Source organism: Tasmannia lanceolata, unplaced genomic scaffold (assembly GCF_043159265.1).
Source record: "Tasmannia lanceolata isolate RefF3 unplaced genomic scaffold, GAP_Taslan_0.1 ptg000026l, whole genome shotgun sequence".
In the NCBI taxonomy this organism is placed as follows: Eukaryota; Viridiplantae; Streptophyta; class Magnoliopsida; order Canellales; family Winteraceae; genus Tasmannia; species Tasmannia lanceolata.
In genome coordinates, this window is record NW_027518703.1 from 3,939,003 (window position 1) to 3,963,345 (window position 24,343).

At 39.2% G+C, this 24,343-nt stretch overlaps 2 long non-coding RNA genes across 2 annotated transcripts in view; one reads left to right on the forward strand and one right to left on the reverse strand.

Annotated features, from left to right (window-relative positions):
• The window catches only part of LOC143858381 (uncharacterized), a 77,803-nt gene that overhangs the window by 32,771 nt on the left and 20,689 nt on the right, over nucleotides 1–24,343 (reverse strand). The window lies entirely within an intron of this gene.
• Nucleotides 20,858–21,976, forward strand: LOC143858778 (uncharacterized). Its single transcript, XR_013239038.1, has 3 exons — nucleotides 20,858–21,229; nucleotides 21,318–21,649; nucleotides 21,737–21,976. It is a non-coding gene; the product is annotated as an uncharacterized LOC143858778 (long non-coding RNA).

Sequence of the window (24,343 nt, forward strand, 5' to 3'; positions counted from 1 at the left end):
ACATATTTAGGTAGAGAGATATAGGATAAATGGAATCACCTTCTTCATGAAAATTTCTAAAGAATTCATTAGCCGACCCCAACGAGTTTAGGACAAAGGGTTAGTTGAGTTGAGATATAGAATGAAGGTGGTGGCTCAAATAAATTGAGTGATGAAACATATCTCTTATTATCTTTAGCTTCTCTATTTGAAAATCTGTGGATCAAACAGCTCAACAAGTTAGGCTCTTTGAGAATGACCCAAAACTTTAAGTCGCACCACGCCAAATATTACTCACCGTTTTGTTCTCGTTTTAGACTTAGACTTTCCTTGGGGATTTTGAGTTTTGTGAGATATACATATATGTGCCCAAAAGTCTCCTTTTTCCTTGTTCTTTTTATTGGTATGTAAGTGACAGGCAAGTTTTGTCGAGAAGGCAGAAAACTTCGGACACAACGTCCCTTTAGTCAACAAGCTAGGCATAAAAAAACCAATACGTAGTCTCTAAAAGGTTAGAGGACGTAAACTCAGCACTACTTTCTGCTCCCTTTTCTTGATTTTGATAAATACTTAAGGGCCCATTTGGATCCACTAATATTGCCGACCACGACGATTCAATAAAGCCCCCAAACTAAGCCCAAAGGTTATCTGACTAAGAACCATTTGGTCATCACTTATTCCACGAATGGATGTAATGACAAAATCTAGATAAACATTTGTTCGTCAGTCAAAAAAGCATCATTCTGAAGAAGAAACATCGTTTGATCTATTAAATACCGGGGAATATATAATAGACTAAGCAGGGAGAAGAGAAACCAAAGACAATGTGAGTACGTAAGGAAGAGTGACGTGAGTGAGAGTACGTAAGAAAGAGTGACGTGAGAGAGAGAGAGACTTCGATAAAAAGTTCAAAAACAAAAGGTAAAAAAACTCCACTTTAAATGTAATTTGTTTTTTCCCCTTTTTAGCCACCTTTAAACCTCTCTTCACTCATTATCTCTCAAATAAGGGTGTCAATTTTGGCTCGGGCTCGGCTCGTTAAAGGCTCGGCTCAAGCTCGGCTCAAATCCTTAACAAGCCGAGCCAAGCCGGCTCGTTAAGCTTAACGAGCCGAGCCCGAGTTAGGCCTGGCTCGGCTCGGCTCGGCTCGTAAAAGCTCGTTTAGGGCTAAAAGTCTAAAACCATAGATAATTAGATATTACTATATTGTACTATTAGTTTAGTAATTTGAGAAATTTCTAATTTAATTAAGATGTTTCCAACTTTCCATTGGCTTTCCAAGTGGGACCAAACATTAAAAAAAGTTTCTGATTTTCCACTAAAGTATCAAAATCAATTTGGGATTTTGTCTTTATTCAGGATTTTGTCTTTTTGTATAATTGTATGATTCTAATCAAAAGACATCCTAAATATGAAATATCTCATTGAGTCATTGTTTGTTGAATTTTGAAAACCATTTGTGAGTCCAAAACTGATTATTGAGCTCCAATTTATGGAAAAAAATTAAACAGATCAGACTGATTCCAGGTCCACTAAAAAGCTCATTACGGTAGGCTCGCGCTGCTCGCGAGCCTGGCCGTGCCGAGCCGAGCTCGAGCCTGGTTCGAGCCCGAGCCCGAGCCCGAGCCCAAGCCAAGCCCAACTTTTGCCCTTAACGAGCCGAGCCGAGCTAGACCAAGCTCGGCTCATTTACACCCCTACTCTCAAATCTCATTTTCTCCCACCATCCTCAACCCTCTCCTACCACCAGCCAAACTATTATTCCAAGAAAAAAATTTCATTGTTGCCAGACGTGACATTAAAGCTTAAAAAAGTGAAAAGTTTCTAAAATCTAAAATGATTTGTATTATTAGAGTAGTTTAGATGACATCTTTTATTCTTAAATATCATAGGAAAGTTCCACGAAAATTGTGTTATCTTGGAGAAACAACTTCGTAATGGCATAATTATGACATTTTTCGTCAAAATGGTGTTGTTTGATGAAACGGACCAAAATGCCCTCTTCTTATTTTTTTTTTAAATATTTACTATTTTTTATCCCCATTATTTCCGGAGACCATCCCTACAACTCGAAAGAGGAATATGAAGAGTAAGTAAAAGAAGAGGAAGAGGAAAAAGAAACTAAAAAAGAATCCACGTCGAAAAAATAAAAGATGTCGGAAAAATGGAAAAGAAGCAGGAAGAAAGAATAATTGACGCCGAAAAAATGGAAGACAGCCGGAAAAATGATAACAAAACGAGGATGAAGACGTCCAAAGATTTGGGGTCGACACAGTGAGATTTAGGTTCAACTAGGTCACTTTTGATTCGACTAAGTAAATTTCAAAGTTAACCTGGTCAAACCCAAATTCGCCAAGTTGAATCCAAATTCGTCGAACCCAAATTCATTGTTTTTTTCATTTTTTCCAACATCTTCAACTTTTTCCAGTGTGGGTTTTTCTTTTTCGAAATGTAGGTTCAACTAGACCAATTTAAGTTCGACTGGCCGGTGAATTTGGGTTCAACTAGGTTAATTTCAAAATTTAGCCAGTCAAACCCAAATCTCACTAAGTTGAACTGAAATCTTCATACTTCTTCTTCCTCTCTTTTTTTCATTTTTTCCAACGTCTTCCTTTTCTCTGCCATCGGTTCTTCTTTCTTCCATCTTCTTTCTCTTCTTTTCCATTTTTCCAGCATCTTACATTCTTTGCGGCATCGATTCTTTTTTTCCTTCTTCCACATCTTTTCTTCCTCTTCCTGTTCTTCCTCCTCTTCCTCTTTTTTCCTTCATCTTTCTCCTCTTTTCTTTTTCCTCCTCCTCTTTCGAGTTGTAGGGATCGCCTCTAGCGGTGGTAGAGATGAAAAACAGTAAATATTAAACAAGAAGAGGGCATCTTGGCCCTTTTCACCATACGAGTCCATTTTGAAAAGAAATGTTAAAATGGTGCCATTCCAAAGTCATTCTCCAAGATAACACAATTTTTGAGGAATTTTTCTAATATCTAATCGATGCTTAATTGTGTACGAAACATACTTTATTTGATGATTAAGAGTGATGCAGTTGCATAGCCAAGTGGCAGTGACGGTTCCATTTGTCATCCACGTGGTTTGACTTGGTGTTAGGTTGTTGCATGTGAATTTAGCAATGAGATAATTGTTAGAGTTAGTACCCTAAAATCCAGTCTTCTAATATATTGATCTCACTAATTTATTAACAAAGTTTCATTTCATGACTTAACTGGGTGAATCAATGGAGTGTGTAATGTGCTTATTTCATTAAACACATGTTTGTCGCTAGATAGATAAGTAGGAATGTCATGCCCATGGATTCATAGATCCTATCGGGCAAAGAGATGTGATATTCCAGTGCTTTACAGTCCTAGAAGTTCTTAGTTGGGGTTGAGAGCGAACATCTCTTCCTCCACACAACCAGCATTAGACCATGCCACCATACACGCATTGGGGTGGCTTATCTCACTCACCGAGCTGATGGAACCTAAACAAGTAGAAAGTGTGCGGGAAATGGATTTCAGAATCCACATCATCACACGATCCATATGGGTCAAGCGAGTCATGAGTGGCATCAATGCAAGGATCTAATGGTCGATCATGCAGGACCCACGGTGGGCCCCACTGCGATCTCATGCAAATAGTGAAACTACGATCGCATTAGGCAAGTGGCCCCCACCAGAATATTACCCTGAAGATGACCATCATATCAACATACCGCTAATCACATTCAATGTGTACGTCCTTCCTCCAATCCTCATTTACTGAGTTGAGTCCTGTGAGGGTAGACATTAATTTCCCCTAGGCCCACTAAATGGTATACCGTCCAATCAATCAGCTCTAGCCTGCAAATGCATTTGCAAACCTTTGAAAATAACCATTGCTTTTTAGAAAACATTTTGATAAACAATTTATCAAACCCGCTGACCATCCATTATTTAAAGCCCTCGCTGAGATTGAAACCGTAAATGAATTTCGTCTACAAGAGCGGTGGAGGATTCCATATTGGGCATAACTATTGATCCCCTTGGGTTACCCGATGACCCAGCACTAATTGTAAGTAATCTAGGACTTGGATGAGATTGCAGTGGGCCGCATGGCACAACCATAGACCATAAGGCACACCCACAGACCAAAACGACCCTCAGGTTCAAGGACATATTAAAGGGTCCTGACTAACAGAATAACCTTATACGTATCCTCGTTCACAGGCTATTCGGTAAAGTGATCCGTTAAGTTCATGAACCATTCACCGCACCCAATCTACTTGCTTAGGGCCCACTAGCCTAGTGACCAAAACGACCCTCAGGTTCAAGGACATATTAAAGGGTCCTGACTAACAGAATAACCTTATACGTATCCTCGTTCACAGGCTATTCGGTAAAGTGATCCGTTAAGTTCATGAACCATTCACCGCACCCAATCTACTTGCTTAGGGCCCACTAGCCTAGTGACCAAGATAAGCCACCCCAATGGGTAATTGGAGGTAGGTCTGATGCTGGTTGTATACAGGTACGAGATGTACAATCCCAACCCCAATCAGGAATTTTTAGGTGTGCAAAGAACCAGAATGTCATATCTCCTAGCTGAATAAGCTCTATGTGCATGACTAATCCTACGATGTAAGAAAACTTTATTTTTGTCTCTGGGCTTGTATCTAGGCTCATTTATTGTTGTAAAGAGGTTCCACCTCTATAAAAAAGACATAAATCTCAATGAAGATCATCCCACTTTGAGTTAAGATCATCTCAATGAAGATCTCCTCTTTTATCTTCTCTGCTTTGAAGGAAGGAACTGCAAGCTTCCATAGTGTAGCTTCTCTACCTGCATTAGTTTTTCATTCTTGTTCTTTGCAAGAGTATCCTCCAATAAGCAGCCACTTCTCTGCTTCAACATCGTTCCACCACCTCGATACCATCACCAAGTTAGTACAAACTGCCACCCTTATCCTCCATCTTCTCCCTCTTGAAAATCCCAACCATGCCTTCAGTTCCTTCTCCCTTTGCCAAACCAAATTTAATTACTTCCCTTCTCACCACTATCATTTCTGTACCTAGCCCTCACCAAACCCAAACCCTTTACAATACCTCCTTAAACCACCACTTATTTTCCCTTCTTAAACGCTCATCCTTGCCTCCCAATACCATGACATTCACTACTAGGTTGCCTCCAATCATCTGGTATCAGAGCTAGAACAAGGAATTCCATCTTTCTTGTCATCTTTTGAGACGTGATTAAAAGGGAGTGCCACTAGTCTGCCACGTCGTGCACTGGAAGCCAAACAAAACTTTAAGACTACTCAAGACCCATTGAGAGGCCTCGATCAACAACAACTCCTTGCACAAATGCTCCAACGACTTGATGATTTGACTCAACAAGTTGAGGCGTTTAGCATGAATCGAGCCCCACTTGTGATTGATTTTGAAGGAGTTGATCCCTTAGAGTTGGATTCAAGAACGCTGAGGCGACCACCACCTAGACGTATGGTACATCGAGCAACCCCCTCACCCTTCGCATGACAACTCTCACGGGATTCGAGTATCAAATTAGAGATACCAAAGTTCCATGGCAGCCATGACCAGATGAACTCCTTGACTGGAGTTCCAATGTTGATTCTATCCTTAAGATAAAAGCTATCGGGTCGACAAGTTAGCTCCACTCCTCGCCCTTCGCTTCAGGGGACGACTTGTCTCTTGGTGGCCAGCATTCAAGAGCTAACGTCAGTATCTGGGTGATCCACCTGTCACCACCTGGGAGGATTTGAGACGCGAGATGAAACGGGAGTTTGTGCCCTTCAACTATGAGCAAACCCTATATCAAAGGCTTCACAAACTCAATCAAGGGAATCGCACTATTGCTAGTACAAGTAGGAGTTTCACATGTTAGTTGATAGAAACAATTTGCTAGAAACTGAGCAACAACTCGTCTCACGCTACATTAGTGGTCTCATGCTATCCATTCAAGATACCTAAAGATCCAGTCCTTCTTTAGTGTATCAGACGTTCAAACAAAAGATGTACTAGTTGAAGAAAGAGAGGTGGTCCACGACCAAATTCCTTTGGGAATAATAGCACGGGGCCTCACATGACAACCCCAGTACCTATTCGGGCCACTACACCATCGACTCCTACTCTACCGCATCAACCTATCACAAGGTTACAGACGACAACACAATCGACTCAACAACGAGCACCTAGTAATCGATCAGGAACACAGTGTCTTCATTGCAAAGGTTTTGGGCATATCCCCTTCCTCCGCCTCCTTTAATGATTTTGTTTTTTTTTATCTTATCCCACTTTCTTTTATTTCCCAACCTACTACAAGCAATACTCACACGATGGTTACTCAATCAAAAGATGAGACCCAGAAGCCAAGTCTCTCTTATCCACTCGCAACCTAATGGAACATGCTTCGATTTATGACAACTGCACTAAACCAACATGTTTCTCCCAAGCATCTAAACTTTCTGAGTGGAGTGAAGGAATGGCTGCAGAATTTAATAGCCTTCTACGATAGAGAACTGGGCATCTTGTGCCACCCCACCACTGCTAAATATCATCGAATGCAAATGGGTGTTTCGGTTCAAGAGATTATTTGATGGAACAATTGATCATTTCAAAGCTCACCTTGTCACCTATGGGTTTCGTTAACAAGATGCTTGGAGAATGGTGAGAATATCAGTCTAGTTGTGATACCCACCACCAAAAGAATAGTTATGTCCCTTTGTGTCCAATTTAGGTGTTTCTAAAGATAACATGACGTGCAAAATGCCTTTCTCCGTGGAGACCTTCTTGAAGAATTATATATGTCTCAACTGCCTTGATTTGTGGATCCCACATTACCCTCGTATTTATGCCACCTTCGAAAATATGTTTACAATCTCAAGCAAGCTCCTCAAACCTGGTACAAGGGCTGAAGCATCTTTTGGTTTCACTTTTGATATATGTCGTTAATATTATTGTTGCAAAAAAGAATTTACTAGATCTCTCTTATTTTTTTACACCATTGGCTCATGAGTTTGACATCAATGGCCTCAGTTATCTGCATTAATTTCTCAGTTTTGAGGTTCAACAGTTCGCAGATGTCTACTTCTCTCTCAAGTAGCAGATGGTCTACTTCTCTCTCAAGTAGACGTAGGACATCAGGATTAGTAATTTTCTTTCTTTTTTACTAGGATTAGTATCTGTCTTTCTTATTTTGGTAGAGATTTTTTTTAGTTGGCAAGATTACTATTCTAATTATAGTTACTTTCTTTATGTGGTAGGATTCTAGGCATTTCTTTTATATAAGAGATTGTAAACTATAAGTTTTTTCAATCATGAATATTGTCAAAGTCGTTCTCTCTCTCTCTCTCTCTCTCTCTCTCTCTCTCTCTCTTTGATCCACTGCGCCAGATGGTATTAGAGCGACTGTAGGCCTCCATGATAAATCTCTATTGAAAAAGGATGGAACCTGAACGATATAGATTGGAACAATCACACTTTAGTTGTCTGTATGAAGTACATGATCTGTTTATCAAAATTTTGGGTCGGTTACCTGTCAAGAGAGCTTGAAAATCCAAGCTAGACTCAGGCGACAGAAAGTCCAAAATGCTAAGGAGTGTGCCAAGAAGAAAGCCGTGTGTCTTCTAATTCAAAAGACATAGCGTATGTACCTGGATAGATGAAAATATAAGAGATACGTCAGTTCTGTAATCAGGATTCAGAGTTGGTGGCGACAAAGATCGCTCAAGTTAATTACTTATGCACCAAGTATGCTGCAACGTCATTCAGAGAGCATGGAGAGCCCAGATCACTCGATAGAGCATTGTGATTAAATTCTTAGTTCCGGCGCACGAGTCAGAGGTGACAGACGGAAATTTATCCCATCTCTATGACAACACCACTTATACCAAGCATAGTGAAGGATACATTCTTCCTGAGCTACCTCGGACTGAAGAGTCTATCGAAGGCATGCTATCTAGTCGAATCAAGTCCAACCTTCTGTCCACACATGCGGGATTAGAAGCCAGATGGAAGTTTCTGATTCGATGGAAAAGAATTTCAATTCGATTTCAAAGAGAGCAGTTCATCCGTATAAATCTATTCCATAACAGGTCTAAATTTCAGCTCATTCTCTTCATTTTGTCTAAACTCGAGAGCGAGTTTTTTTTCAAGTGGGAGGGCCTGACGTAGGATATTAGGATTAGTAACTTTTTTTTCTTTTTTTACTAGGATTGGCATCTTTCTTTCTTTCGGTTGAGATTTTTTTAGTTGGCAAGATTACTATTCTGATTATAGTTACTTTCTTTATGTGGTATCTCTAATTTCATACTCGAATCCCACTTATATCAAACCCTGTCCGCTACATCACATGTCAAGTACATTGCAAACTTACTGGCTTGTACTAAAATGAGGGTGTCAAACCCTGTGATACACCAATGGCTTCCTATTTATCATTTTTCACAGTTTTCAAAACATAACTCTCTCTGACACAATGGAATACTTAAGTACAATTAGAGCACTGCAATATCCCTTGCTTGACCTGATGTTTCCTTTGTGGTTAACAGAGAATGTCACTTTCTTCATTATCCCAATACGGATCATTGGGCCGCAGCAAGCATATTAAAAGGGGGCCCAGGGCACGAGGCTCCCGCCATTGCGGAGTCTGGAGAGGGCTAGATGTACGTAGCCTTACCCCTGCTTTGCGGAGAGGCTGTTTTCGTGACTCAAACCCGTGACCACCAGGTCACAATGGAGCAACCTTACCGTTGCGTGGCTAAGCATATTCCACTCTTTTAAATGGTTTAGTTCAATCACACATGGTTTGATCATTTCGACACTCCTGGTCACTTACCTTTCGTGCCTTTTCCGATGTTGAATGGTTTGATCATTCGACAGTCCTGGTCACTTACCTTTCATGCCTTTTCTGATGTTGAATGGGTCGGTTAAGATTACCACAAATCCACTAACGGGTATTGTGTGTTTCTTGACCTTAATCTTTTTTTATGGGGGATTTGCTAGCATCCATCGCAGAGGGTAATTTGCGGATGGTCTGTTGCGTGTATGACCAGCCACCTCATGAATGAAGACAAAAGATGCTGAAAAGCGAGCTTGTGTAGCTGGTCTGACGATATGCATCAGAGCATCCGCGAAATACCTTCTGCGATGGAAGCTAGCAAATCCCATTTTATGGAGCGTTGATCTTATTTTATGGAGGTCACACAAGCAACCCATTATTGCTTGATCGAGTAGTGGTAATAAGATCTTCTGAATGTGGTTGTCGATGTCATGTGGATATGTCTCTTTTATGGGTGTGCGGTTTTCATATTCGACAGCTATAGGGCTTTCTTTTGACATCTTCTGAGCAACCTACAGAAGGCTAATCCCATTTTTCATAGTCATACAAAACATGTGGAGATTGATTATCACTTTTACACGAATAAGAATGCTTGTCTTGAACTACTTGTTTACTTCATTCCTAGCGTTGACCAACTAGTTGACACCCTGACTAAGGCCCCTGTTCGTTTACAATTATGAAAACCAATTGTTAGTGGTGCGCTGATTATTGAACCAAAACTTAAACATAATTTTGAGTCCAACAATCTCACTTTTCAGCAGATTTTGTCTTCCTTCAGGAGGTGGCTGCTGTCAGATAGGGAAAACTCCAACCAAGGAAAACATTCTTCCCACCCTAATAGTTCTGGCTACCGAACTTTCTTTTGTTTTGGGCAATTAGTCTTAAAAGAAAAAACCACTAAAAAAAACGTCCTACTCCTGATGAACAAACGTGGTTCATTTGTCATCTTTCCTTTGAAAAGTCATTATCTTGTCCATCATCCATAGTACCTTCATAACGCACGTACTGAGGTCATCTAGAGACAAAAGAAACAAAATGTGTTGTGGGTAATACGAAAACTACACCAACAATTTAATTACCAATGAAAGAAGACTACTACAGCTCTAACCTTCAAGATCCATGTGGAAAGATCTCTAGTCCTATAAAAGGTGACTCCTCCCTCAAACCTTCAAGATCCATGTGCTAAGATCTGTACTAATCTACAGAAGGAAAAAAAAAATTAGGGTTCAAGTGATGGAGGAGAAAAGAGAGAAAGCCCCCCATGTTCTTGTAGTCCCCTATCCAGCCCAAGGTCACATAAACCCACTACTCCAATTTGCTAAACGCTTAGCTTCAAAAGGCATCAAAGTCACACTTGCCAACACCATCTACCTCACCAAATCCATGAAAGCCAAAACCGGCCTAGTCGCCATTGAGACTATCTCAGACGGTTTCGACGAAGGCGGGTTCGAATCATCAGAAAGTACTGAGACCTACCATGAACGTCTCAAAGAGTTTGGAACAAAAACCTTAACTGAGCTAATAGAGAAGTAAAACAGTTCTACTCTTCCCTTTAGTTGTGTTATTTATGATGCCTTTCTTCCTTGGGCTCTAGAGGTGGCAAAAAGGCTAAACTTGCCTGGAGGAGCTTTCATGACTCAATTGTGTGCCATTAATGTTATATACTACCATGTGTATTCTGGCAAAATTAGTGTCATTCCACAGGAAAGTGGAACAATCTATGTGCCCGGAGTTATGGAGTTTGAAGTTTCTCAGTTGCCGTCTTTTGTTTCGGCACCGGGGAGTTATCCGGCGTTTCGGGAGCTTCTGTTGAACCAGTTCTCTAACTTAGAGAAAGCAGATTGGGTCTTCGTTAACACGTTTGACAAGTTGGAGGGAGAGGTGAGTATTGAATCTTTTGAAGAGATAATTTGGTGTGTGTGTGTGTCTATATATATATATATATATATATATATATATATATATATATATATATATATATATATATATATATATATATGAGGAAATGGTTTGTTAGCAGCTGCTCAAATAAGCTTATCTGAGCAGACCTCACAAACCATGGGGGGCCCACATTTTGGGGGTGACCCTAAGCATTCATTTGGAAGGCCCCATCATGGATGGGGTGTACCAAAAATCAGCTCCATTGGATCATCCTAACCCTTCCATTTGTGGAGGGAAAAAATGGGCAGATTTGTGGACAAACAGTAGCTGTCCATTTTTCCCTCCACAAATGGACATCCTAAGATGATCCAATGGAGCTGATTTTTGGTACACACCCCATCCATGATGAGGCCTTCCAAATGAATGCTTAGGATCACCCCCAAAATGTGGGCCACCCTATGGTTTGTGAGGTCTGAGGTCTGCCCAGATAAGCTTATCTAAGCAGCTACTCACAAACCATTTCCTATATATATAGATGACATCATTATTACAGGGAGTGAGAGTGCAGGTATACAGAGACTGAAAGATTTCCTTTGAAAAGAGTTAAGCACAAAAGACCTTGGTTGTCTCAGATACTTTCAAGGGATAGAGGTAGCATATTCACGTGGGGGCTATCTCTGTCACAAAGAAAGTAGGCACTGGATATATTGGAAGAGAAAAGCCTACTAGGAGCAAAGACGGCTGAGACACCTATGGACCCAAACGTCAGCTTTTTCTTGATCAGGGGGAGCTTCTGGGGGACCCAGGCAGATACAAACACTTAGATGGGAAGCAGATCTCTCTCACTGTCACACGCCCCGACATTTCTTATGCAGTTACTGTGGTTAGTCAATTCATAAGTAAACTACGGATGTCTCACTAGTCAGCAGTCACCCAGATAGTGAGATATCTGAAGAAAGCTCTTATTAAAGGATTGATGTTCAAGAAACAGACATATGAGGATCGAGGGGTATTCAGATGCAAACTGATGTAGAGCAAATTGATGCAGCCCCTAGTTTTAAACCGAAAAATGAGGATAAGCCCTCGGATCTGGCATTTATACGAACATGAACAAGGCAGAATTTCTCACTCTTGACATGAAATTCCAAAACCAGCTTATTGATCAACAACCAAGTCACAAATTCTAAGTTCAGACTTTTATTACAATGAACTCGACGTTTCCTGTATGGTTAATTTTCCATTGCTAGTGGCCGAACTCAATCCCATATCAAAATTCTTGCTCACTCTTCTTAAAAAAAATACTGAATAACCTTCAGAGAGGCATGGATCTAATAGAGTTCTATTGAGATCTCAGCAAATAGCACTTTCTATTGAAACCGAATTCCTGCTTCTTCGCAGAAATTTATATGAGCTGTCCACAGTAATTCCTGGCACAATGTAAACAGATCTACAACTACTCTTTCTAATTCTTTTAGACCTAAGAGCATACACTTAGTTTCTTGTAAAATTTGATGAATATTTCAGGCATTTTACCTCTAAAATCAAAATGTTACTGATGAGGATAGACTTTACTACAGAGGATGAGATTCATAGAAGATTTCAGCAAGAAAACTTACGATTTCTACTCTTTTTCAGCCACTATTAAAATCTAGGGCAGATCTCTCTTTTCAATGGTCTTCTTTGTGATTTATTCAAGAAAAGCCAAATTGATCCAGCCAGGGGGTGCTCGGATCCTACAACAATGAAAGAAACCTTGCTTCGCAAGGTTAGATCGTTGAAGAAACAAGAGACACCCCAAGAAGAAGCTTCCAAACTCTTGCTCTTGAACGGAAAATGGAGATCTCCCACCAAAAATGAGAAATTCTATTTCTCCCAAATTTCCAAGCTTACAATTATGAAGTCCACTGAAAATGAAAGAAAGTTGGCTTTTATAGCCAATTACAAATGACTCTTATGCCTAAACTAGCCCTAGCTTAAGAAAAGACCAAAAAGGATAAGAAAAATGCACAAATGACTAAGCTATCCTATTTACTTAGTTCTAATGATCAAAGATAAACCTATACTAATGCTGTGCTGATGAGCAAATTTGGCCAATGTAGAATTTTCAAGGGGATGCTCCTGCATCACAGACATAACAGGATCTCCTGCAAACAGGAGATCTACTACCGACTATTGTACGTTTGTTGGAGGCAATTTAGTATCATGGAAGAGTAAGAAACAAGATGTTGTGTCGAAGTCGAGTGCATAGGCAAAATATAGAGCCATGGCCTATACAGGGTGCGAGTTGATCTGGTTGGGGTCATTATGTCAGAGATTGGGCTAACCTACTCATCACCTGCTTCACTCCACTGTGATAACAAGTCCGCCATTCATATAGCCCATAATCCAGTTTTTCATGAGGACAAAAAAAATACAAGTGGATTGTCACTTTATTTGTCATAGGATTCAAAAGGGGGAGATTTGCACAATGTTCATGAGGTCAAATGATCCGATATCATATATGTTTACTAAACCCCTAAGCAAAGCGAGGTTGAGTGACTAATGTAACAACTTGGGGATGTATGATGTATACACTCCGGCTTGAGGGCGAGTGTTGAGAGTGGGCGTATTACATAAACCCACTTATGTGGGGTTATTTCTGTACTTTTCATGTAACCCTTTTTTACATACACATATATGTAATCATTTTCGTGCCGGAGAGAGATATACAACTCTCTCTCAACTCTTCTCCACTTCTCATCTCTTCTCTCCTGGAAGATATGATACCTCTAACATGAACAATAATTCTATGAAGAAGAAAAAAGGTAAAAGAATAAATGAACACCAAATAATATATAGCGGAACAAAAGATTAATCTCAGTATCGCAAGTCTAGCTTCTTGAACACCAACACTATTGGAAACAAGAGTTTGAAGCATCATGTACTTTACAGTCACACCCAATCACAGTATTTTGTTTTTGTGTTTCTGGTTGTTAACTCCTCTTTGCTTGTCGGTTAAAGCAGTATTTTAAAATGCTTTTAAAATGCTGATGCGTGAAAATTTGTGGCCAAAGAAAGTTCTCAATTGATGCGGCTAAATGTTCGGTTTGACGCGGTCCTAACTTGGGACTCGAGAGAGTCAAAGGAGTTTGATTGACTTTGTAGGTAAAAATGCAGACTTTGACAAGAATGCATCCAATGTACAAGGGAGTAGGGAATCGACTCGAGTGAGTCGATAATAACGCAGGAGAGTTTTGAAACTATGGGTTAAAGTACCAAGTGTAGCAATATATGACTAACATTTTTGTAAAATAGTTTGCAATTATGCACCCCTCTAAACCCTGAAACCAACTACATTGAAAAACTGTAGAGGGCTGAAAAAAGTAAAGAGAACTCACACAAGAAAAATAAGAGCCGAAATGTGCCGTTTTCAGTAGATCACCATTCACCAAAGAAGTATATATCGCATAGAATACTCTTCTTTGTAACAGTATATTCACGGATCATGATAAAATTCTTTTTTTTTTTTTATAAAATTCTTATGAAAAGTATACAATTATCACTATTCAAATAAATATATGCTACCGACATTTGCACTACCATGTTTTGATAATGACACAAACTCACTTGTCTTTTTCTTTTTAATTGGATGCAGACAGCTTTTGGGGAATTGAAATAGCTTTTAACATCCGGTTAAATAAGAAGAGACAAGGTCATTATCAAAACATGGTAGTAGAAATATCAGAAAGCCATTTCGCAAAAAGCCATTTTGTGGGTGACTTTTGGCACAGCCACCTCAGATGAATTAAATGAAAAAGATAATCTGCTAAAAAATGAGCCTGTGTGGCTGTTCTCTCATGCAAAAGTGAGCCGCGAAATGGATCTCTACGAAATTGCCTAGCAGATCCTTTTTTTTTTTTTGAAAGATGATAAATTTCATTAGTATTTGAGGTGCAATCGGGACCAGGGGTCCCAGCCTGCTTGTACAAATATTAAATATAAGGCATCGGACACAGCCAATGGTTTACAAAAGACCTACTTCCAGAAGCAAGGATACAAGTATCCTTCTCATAAAGAAAAGAGCACATTACAAATATGATAGAATTTCAAAATCCTCCCGTTCAGCCCTCGCTTTAGCCAAAGTGTCGGCCATTTCATTTGCTGATCATCTTCGATGTTCAAGGTGCAGATTAAGTACCCACGATAGATCCAGTATTTCAGCTACACGCTCTTGCAACCGCCAGGGGCCCTTCGATGATTCGGAGGCCCAAGCAACCACATTTGAAGAATCACCCTCTACTATAAGAGGGCGCTAGTCGTGCTCAGATGCCCAACGTAGACCAAAGAGTAAAGCTCAAACCTCAGTTATTGCTGCACTTTTCTTCCTCTCTAGCAATCTCCTATTACCTTGTTTTTTCTAGTTAAGATTTTATTAAAACAGTACACTAAAGACTGTTTTCTGCAGAAACAGTTTTAGTGTTTTCTCTCAGGCTTGAAGTTCTTTAAAGGGCATTTTGGGTTTTGATTCCGCTTGTGCGAGGCGTCGTCAAACATTTGTAGGATCTTCCTACAAGGCTTCATTATATCTTGGAGGCAATTCATGGATCCCCTTTGCACACAACTGGTGGGGGCAAAATTTGTCTTATGGAAAGCGATTACTCGCCTTGAAGCAACTCTACATCTCTACCTATTTCTATATTCTAGAAATTTTGCACCAACATTTTCAACCCAATGAGGTTCAACCCAACTTGACCCGACCTGAGTTCAACCCGTCCCCGCATGGGGGAAAATTCCTCGTCCCGTCCTGCAGGGAAGATCTAATCCACATTCCCGCCCCGCACACTATTGAGGAACGCATTTAATGGATTTTTAGGAAAAAATTCTACTAAAAATGCATTTGATAAAGGTATTAAGGAAAATTTAGGAATACCAAACAAAATTTGTTCTATGGTAAGTACGGCTACTCAAATTTATTAGGGGCAGTCCTGGACGGATTCCATTTTTAGCGGGTTTAATTGCCACCCCTACTCATAAAGCACAATGAGGAGTTTTATACGGTGCGCTTCCAAGGCGGGCCCATGAATAGATAATCTAAACCATGAGGAATTGTATGGCATGCATGCTCGTTCAGAACCAAAGGAAAAAATACAGTGGGGTACACCATGTTCGGGTGATCCAAACCATTCATTTGTTGGGCCCTGACCTCGATAGGGTGTGCCCAAGGATTATCAGGATGGAAATATGATACTAGACCTGGCAAAACCGACCCGTGCCCGCGGGTTGACCCGACCCACCCACAAATTTGCGGGCACGGGTCCGTGTTTTAGTGACCTGCGGGCCACCCAACCCGCAAAAACATGGGTTGGGTCGAGTCAACCTGCGGGTACCCGCGGGTTTTGATGCCTTTTTTTGGTTTTTAGTAGATTAAATGGTGCCCTAAAATCATGTAAAAATTCCAGTAGATAGAAAATAGGTTATATGATTTACTGTCAAAATTTCAAGACCTAAAAATCAATGATCCTCCATAAAATCGATTTTTGAATAAAAAGGGGAATTCGTTTTCTAAGAATTAAAACCCATTTTTTAAAAGAAAATTGTAAAATCATATTAAACCTTTGTAAAATCTTTTGAAAAATTTTCACTAACTTTCTAATGGCCTAAACTACTGGTTTGTAGGAAAAAGATTTGAAATTTCATTAATTTAATATAAAAAAGAATTACGACACGTAAAACGAAGAAGCTATTAGAAAACGGATAAAAAAACATTTTTTTCTAAAATAATTTCCATGAGAAATTCAATTTATTATTGAACATTAATTCTGGAGAGTTTCATCAATTTTTAAAACATTTTGATATTTATTAAAAATGGCCGAGATCTAAAATAATTAAAAATCCAACTAAAACGATTCAAAAAATTTCGAAAATTTTTGGGTGAACTGGAAATTCAAAAATCGGTTTTTGGTCAAAATTTCATCAACTTTGGACTTGATTTGACCCGTTTTCTATTTTATTCTTCAAAAAATAACCCTTTGCTGGGTTATCTTTCGAAAAATCGAACGGAAACTGAGACGGTCAAACCATGGTCCAAGATCACGATTTCCAGTAGTTTTGGAAATTTTAAAACCCTAGAAAAATATTGGTTTTTGAAAATGATCCTATTTTCAAACACTTGATTTACGGTATCTTATAAACTTGGCAAACGGGTGGGCCGGGTGTACCCACGGGTGATGAGGGTGCGGGTCACACGGGTCGGGTCAGGAAATGACCCATATTTTTTGCGGGTCAGAATTTACGTGACCCGCGCGGCCCGCGGGTGGGCCAGGTCAACCCGTGGGTCACCCGCAAATTTGAACCATTTTTTAACTCAAACCATTTTTTAATTTAGGGAAATGTTAAAACTTAAAAGTAGGGTATGGCCGGCACCGTGGGATGATCCAAACCGTCCATTAGATGGGCCACATCCTAAATAGGTTGTGCCCGAAAAATCATTTCAATAGATTGATCCTAACCCTTATATAGGTGCTGAAGTTTCCCACTATTCAGAGGATTCTTAAGTTTCCCACTATTCAGAGGATTAGTTCGGTATTAGGAAATTGCTAAATCATGTAGCTAAATAGGAGAACATACACAGTCGAGGCTACTACGAGTCTGAAATTCTGTGCTTAGATTGTAGCTAAATAGTGTAGAAGAATGGAATATCAGAAGAAACACTAAATAATATTTGAGAAAAATCACTTCACTTATCTTGTGAGAATTCACAACGTTTTTATAGATACATATTGACTCTTCTCTATTTGAGTTACAACGTGTACAATGTGGATATACCAGAGAAGCCGGATTCGCACCTATACTTGGGGATTCGCGATTCCCCGAATCGCGAATCGGAATCATAATTCGATTCGATTCCCCGATTCTGGGGAATCCCGAATCCATTCCATCAGAATCGCGAATCGTCATTTGGGAATCGCGATTCTGGAAAGGTAAATACGCGTTTTATAAAAATGAAATCCGCGGTTTTTAGTCATTTGGATTCGGGAATCACATAATTTAAAAGCGCGATTCCCATAAGATCAAATCCGGTATTTTAGTGATGGGAATCGCGAATCCCAACTTTTGTCGTGAAATTACATTTATAGCCTTTTTTTAACAGTAAGGGTGATATTTTAAGTGGGGTTATTTTTGTAATTTCAACTTAAAACCTATAAAAGCTAAAAAAAACCCTAAAAACGAAAAAACCGAAAACCCTCTTCTCCTCCTCCTCCTCCTCACAGCCGCTCCTCTCCCCCTTTCCTCTCTCACCGCCGCCCCTCTCTCTCACGGCGATTCCCGCCGGCAACAAGAAGAAGAAGAAGAAGAAAAAGGAAAGGTATGTATATATATATATATATATATATATATATATATATATATATATATATATATTTTTATTTTTTTTAAAAAAAAAAATACTAAAACAAAGGGATGGGTTTCTGTGTGGAAATACTAAAACAAAGGGATGGGTTTCTGTGTGGATGGTTTCTGTGAGAAACCGAATCTCACACAGTTTCTGTGAAATGCGACTCATGTATTTTTATTTTTATTTTGATTTTTGATGAGGGCACTCCTCAGTCCTCACGGCATGGCCCGCACCACAGGATAATCCAAACCGTGGATTATCCTCACGGTTTGGAACTTTGGATAATCCATGATTTTTTATTTTTTGTATTTTTATTAAAAAGTATGGCATGGCCCGCACCACAGGATAATCCAAACCGTCCATTAGATGGGCCACGGCCTAAAAAAGTATTTTTGCCCCAAAAATAATTTCCATAGGTTGATCCTAACCCTCTATAAATTAGAGGGTTAGGATCAACTCTCAAACCCTCCGATCTGAATGTTTGAGAGTTGATCCTAACCCTCTATAGATCGGAGGGTTAGGATCAAACTTATTTCAATTGCTGCAAAAGCAAGCAACATTAGAAAGAGGGTCCTTTGCTATTCAAATTTAACGAGGTATTTATCTCTGTCTATTGCTGGTCCTTTTCTGAAAGTTATTATGGTGAAAATCAGAAAAGCACAAATGCCTGCATTCATCTGATCATCTCATCTCTAAGATATATAAAAAATATAGGAAAATCAAGTATAAACCTCCAGTTACCAAGTGTATCCCACACAGATTGGTTATAACTTGGTGTTTACTTTATACTTTATACCGATCAACCTTTGGAAATGATTTTTGGGGCCCAACCTATTTAGGCCGTGGCCCATCTAATGGACGGTTTGGACTTTGGATCATCCTGTAGTGCAGGCCATACCATACTTTTAAATTTTTAATAAAGTGAGGACTGAGGACTGAGGACTGAGGAGTGCCCGCATCAAAATACAGTAGTGCTGATATATATTATTCGAATATTTTACAATTTGATTTTGTCAGGAGGCAATTAAGGAAAGATGGACGAGACTGTCGACCAAGAATTTCAAGGCCAAGGTGTAGGTGATGATGACATAGTTTTTGAAGGGGACCTAGAATACAACTATGATGAAGAAAGTGTGGAAGAAGATTATGACGAGGACATAGTGTTGACTCCGAACGCAAGGTCAACGACAGTTTTATGGTCACACGTAGTCAAAGGAAAGAAAGCTAGCGAAGGACATGGGGGAATCAAAAAGTGGAAATGTAAGCATTGTAAGAAGGTTTACACTGGGACTTATACAAGGGTGCACACACACCTTGTGAAAGCACCAAGAGGTCAAGGTCAAGGAATAGCATATTGCAGTGCAGTTGCAAAAGACAAACAATTACAAGACCACATCAGAAGCCAAGTCCAAAGAGCAGAGAATTTACCTGAGAGACTGCCACTGAAGAAATCACGGTTAGACATGGTTGGCAAGTCTTCCAGCTCCGGTGCGACTTCTTCAAGTACGGTTGGTGAATCACCACTTGGCAAGTCTTTTAGAGCAAAGGATAGAGACGATGTTGATCATAAAGTGCTGAGATTTTTGGCCGCCAATGGGATTCCCTTTAACGTCCTCCGATCTCCATATTTTCAAGAGATGATAACTGCCGCCAATTGTGTGCCTGGATACAAGTTGTCTTCTTATGAGAAAGCAAGAACAACTTTATTGGACCATGAGAAAGATAATGTAACAAAAGATCTAGGTGTTGTGAGAGAAAAATGGCCTGAACATGGGCTATCTATTGTCTCTGATGGATGGACAAACGTGAAGAACAAAGCCCTGATCAATGTACTGGCATCGAATATGTTCGGTTCAATGTTTCTCTATGCGCACGACTTCTCTGCCGTGGAGAAATCAGGGAAAAACATTGCAAAGTTTTTGTTGAATGCTATTGAAGAAGTAGGGCCTTTTAATGTTGTGCAAGTGCTGACAAATAATGCAACCAATTGCAAGCTTGCTGGGACAGAGGTTAATAAAGTTTATCCCCACATATTTTGGTCTCCTTGTGTGGTTCACACATTAAATCTGATATTCAAAGACTTGACCAAGCATAAACACCTAGGTTGGATTGGAGAGACTTACCGTTCCTGCAAGGATGTCGTCAAATATATTACCAATCATTCGCAGGCTCTTGCTATATTTAGAAGCAATTCGAAGTTTGAGTTGCTGAAAGTTGCGAAGACTAGATTTGCAACTCATTATACTACACTTAAGAGACTTCTTGATGTAAGGGAGGCGTTGCAGATGACAGTATTAACAGATGCTTGAAAAGATTGGTTGAATGCTTGCACCGACAAAGTGATGATAGAGAGGGGCGAGATGACAACTACGTGTAGTCTCTGATGAATTTTAGACGAACATAAAATTGGCATTATTAATTACGAAGCCCGTCTATAAAATGATTAAGTTCACTGACCAGGAAGGCTGTCTGATATCAGAAGTGTACGAAGGCATGGACAATATGTTAGGACAAATAAAAGATAACTTGAAAGATGTGCCTGACATGTACAATCATATTCATGGTATTGTGGTGGGACGATGGGGGAAGATGAATGTTCGAATGCATGCCTTGGCTCATGTACTCACTCCAAAATATTATGTCCCTGCATATCTCAATATTCCAGCACCAGGCGGTGGTAAACGAGTCACCCCAGGTATGTAATTGTTTCTCATATTGTCAATTTTCATAATGTAATTGTATTTATCTTCATTTATGTTATCGACTGATCGATTATTCAATTTTATTTTCAGATAAAGACCCTGAAATCATGGATGCTGTATATGAAGCCATTAGGGATCTCTCCCCTGATGATGAGATGAGTGGTATGATTAGACGTCAGATATATGATTTCATAGGAAGGGTTGGAAGGTTTTCCAGTAAATTTGCCAGGGATGATGCGAAAGATCCCAATGTGTGTGTGACCAAATGGTGGAACTTTCATGGAAGTCATGTACCAGAGTTACAGTCAGTGGCCATCAAAATTCTCTCACAGCCTATCAGCACATCTTCTGCAGAGAGAGTATGGAGCACGTATAGCTTCATTCACAATGTAAAGCGTAATCGCTTAAATTCACATCGTGCTGATACTCTTGTGTACATCCACTCAAATCTTCGACTCCTATCTAGGTTTAAAGTTTGTTTCGTTTTTTCATGCAATAATTGTTTTTTATTATTTATGTCAGATTATTTATTTAATTTCGAATCTATAATTTAGATTTAATGCGGCTGCATACAAAGAATGACCAAATAGAAAATGGGACATCAACCCAGAGCTCCCACTTATGGATGAATCCTCTATCAGAATGGAGGATATGCGATGGCAGGATCTCGATGATGATTTCCTTAGACCTTCTACATTTCGTGCGTCATCTCAGTCATTACTTTCAAGTCCTTCACTCACTATTCGTGACTTAGATGACAATGACGAAGCTGCAGGATCTGGGACTCCAAGAGTGGTCAGTAGCTCGGAACTTGAAATTGGACGACCATCCAACACTCAAGGTCGTATTACTAGTTTCCTGGGGCGTGGAGAACGTACAAGGGGAGGTACAAAATCTTTAACACTTGCAATTTCCCAGTGAAGATATTAGTCTTATAAATATTAATTCATTTATTTAAACTTTTCCTTTACAGAAAATGTAGAAGGAAGAGGAGAAGGAAGAGGACGAGATGATCATGCTTATTCGAAGGGAAAGAGAAAAGCCTAACTTTATTTCTTTTTTTTTTAAATACTTGAGAAATTCTGTAATAATTTTGATATTTCGCTTTTTGGAAACTAAATTTTTTGTTTAATGGTGGAGTCCTGGTCCCTGGACTCCTAGCTCCTGAATGAAAAACTGTTATAATTTCAGTATTTGGAGAATGATGTTTATGTTTAATGGTGTACAGTTGAATGCTTAGATTTTCATTTTCAGGTATTTTTCCTTAAATTTTATCTTTTATCGCTCTCCGACGACTCCCCGGCGAATCCCCGGCGAAAAATCGAATCCCGCTCCCAACCATCCCCGGAACCTTCGAATCCCGCTTTCAATTCCCGAATCAAATCCCGATTTCAAATCCCACACTGGCAACCTTGGGATATACTACATGAGAGAGAAATCCCATAAAACAAGGAGTAAATGTTCATCTTCAAAGTTGTTGTATATCTGCAAAATTGCTTTATCTTCAGAACCTGTTGACGTGTAAATCCAAATGGGCAAAGCTAAACCGAGTAATCAATATAGTCAACAATCATCTAACAAATAGGAGAACATATAAGGAGAACCTATACAGTCAAGGCTGCTACGAGTCTGGAATTCTGAAATTCCGATAGGAGAACATGGATGGAATCGGAAGAGTTCATTTCCAAATCGGAAAATTGAAATTACGTTAGTAATCTCTTCATCTTTTCTTAATTTTTTTAATCTTTTATCTCTAATCTTGAACTGTTTCTCATTATCTTGAATTTGTTTCTAGAATCGGAACTCTGCCTTTTCTATTGAAGTGATGGATTAGTTGACTGATGTTTGACAGGATCTATTTAATTTTTCTCTTTTGGACGCTAAGATTTGTTGTTGCAATCATGTGTGCAATGGCTGTTATGGATTTGGGGGATGGTTCTCGAAATATCCTTAAGGATATCCTAAAGGCATCAATGAAGGCTGATATCTGGAAGAAATCAGCATTTTATTTAGCCATTATGGACATGATGAAGGTCATCTTTCATGACCTGATCCTTATAAAGTTCGGCCTTACAGACCCGACAACACCTTCAGCACTTATTCACATTGAACCTATTCACATTGAACCTCCTAATGAACCAATTGTGTTGAGCACAGTATTGATCTGGATTTTGAAGGGTTTTAACTGGATTTTGAAGGTTTTTTCATTCTCTTGTTCGCTAATTTCATTCTTGATCACAATGGTGACAGTCTTTAGAGGAAAATTTCAAATATTTCAGCTTTTCTGCATCATCGGGGCGGCATTTGTGTTCGTCAGTTCTGAATATTCTACTTTGCTGAACTTCCTAACCTTTGTTTCACTCTACGTACTTGGCCCTCTCAATATACTTTGGAATATTCTTTGGCATCTTCTCAGACATGTATCACTCTACCTCAATTCTCATTCTCTTTGGCATGGCCTTCTCAATTTTCTCAATTATCTTTGAGTTCGCAAGGTAAATCAACGTTTTGTAAGAGAGGAGTTACCAATGTACTCTTTTTGTGTTCTTTTTATTAATTCATTTTTTAAATTTTGTTTTGGTTACTTTTTATTGTAGGAGAAGTTACGGACCCGAAATGATGCAGGTCCCCCAGATTTACCAGGTAAATCAACGTACTTTTTTTGTATTCTTTTTATTAATTCATTTTTTAAATTTTCGTTTTGGTTACTTTTGATTGTAGTAGGAGTTACTGACCCGGAGTTACTGACCCGCTTACCGACCCACGCCAGATATTTACGATGATTTTGCCCTCAAGAATATTAGATTACGTTTCCAAGGTTTTATCTTTATGGTATGTAGTTTAGAAATTTTAAGATGTTTCTTTGGCTAGTGTTGCCATAGATTTTAGCAAATCTTATTCTTAGGAGTCTAGAGAGATCTTTTCCTATTTTTAGTGAGTAGTTTCATAATATTTTGACTTTTTGATAAAATAATAAAGAATTCGTTTCGTTTGGCAAAGAGGTTGAGAGCTTCTTTTGATAAAACAATAAAGAATTTGTTTGATTTTTTTTCCCAGACATAGTGGAATGATTATAGAAAACAGCAACAGATGATGGACATATTATCTCATTTTTTGTCTCTGATACGGGGCATCAATCATTTTGTGGGCACCATGTATGATCCATGATCATCAATCCCACCATATCTGTATGATCCTCATCACTTGTTAAAAAGGAAAATTTTAAAAAAGGGAAATGTCATCAGCACTACTATATTTTGATGAGGGCACTCCCCACTTTATTAAAAGTACTATACGGACCGCACCTTAGGATGATCCAAACCGTCCATTAGATGGGCCACAGCCTAAATAGGTTGTGCATCAAAAATCATTTCCATAGGTTATTCCTAACCCTCCGATCTGAATGTCAGAGGGTTGATCCTAACCCTCTATAGATCGGAGGTTTAGGATCAGCTTATGGAAATAATTTTTTGGGGCACAACCTATTTTCTATAATCATTCCACTACGTCTGGGAAAAAATCAAACGAATTCTTTATTATTTTATCAAAAAGTCAAAAAAATCCTTCTAAAACTACTCAC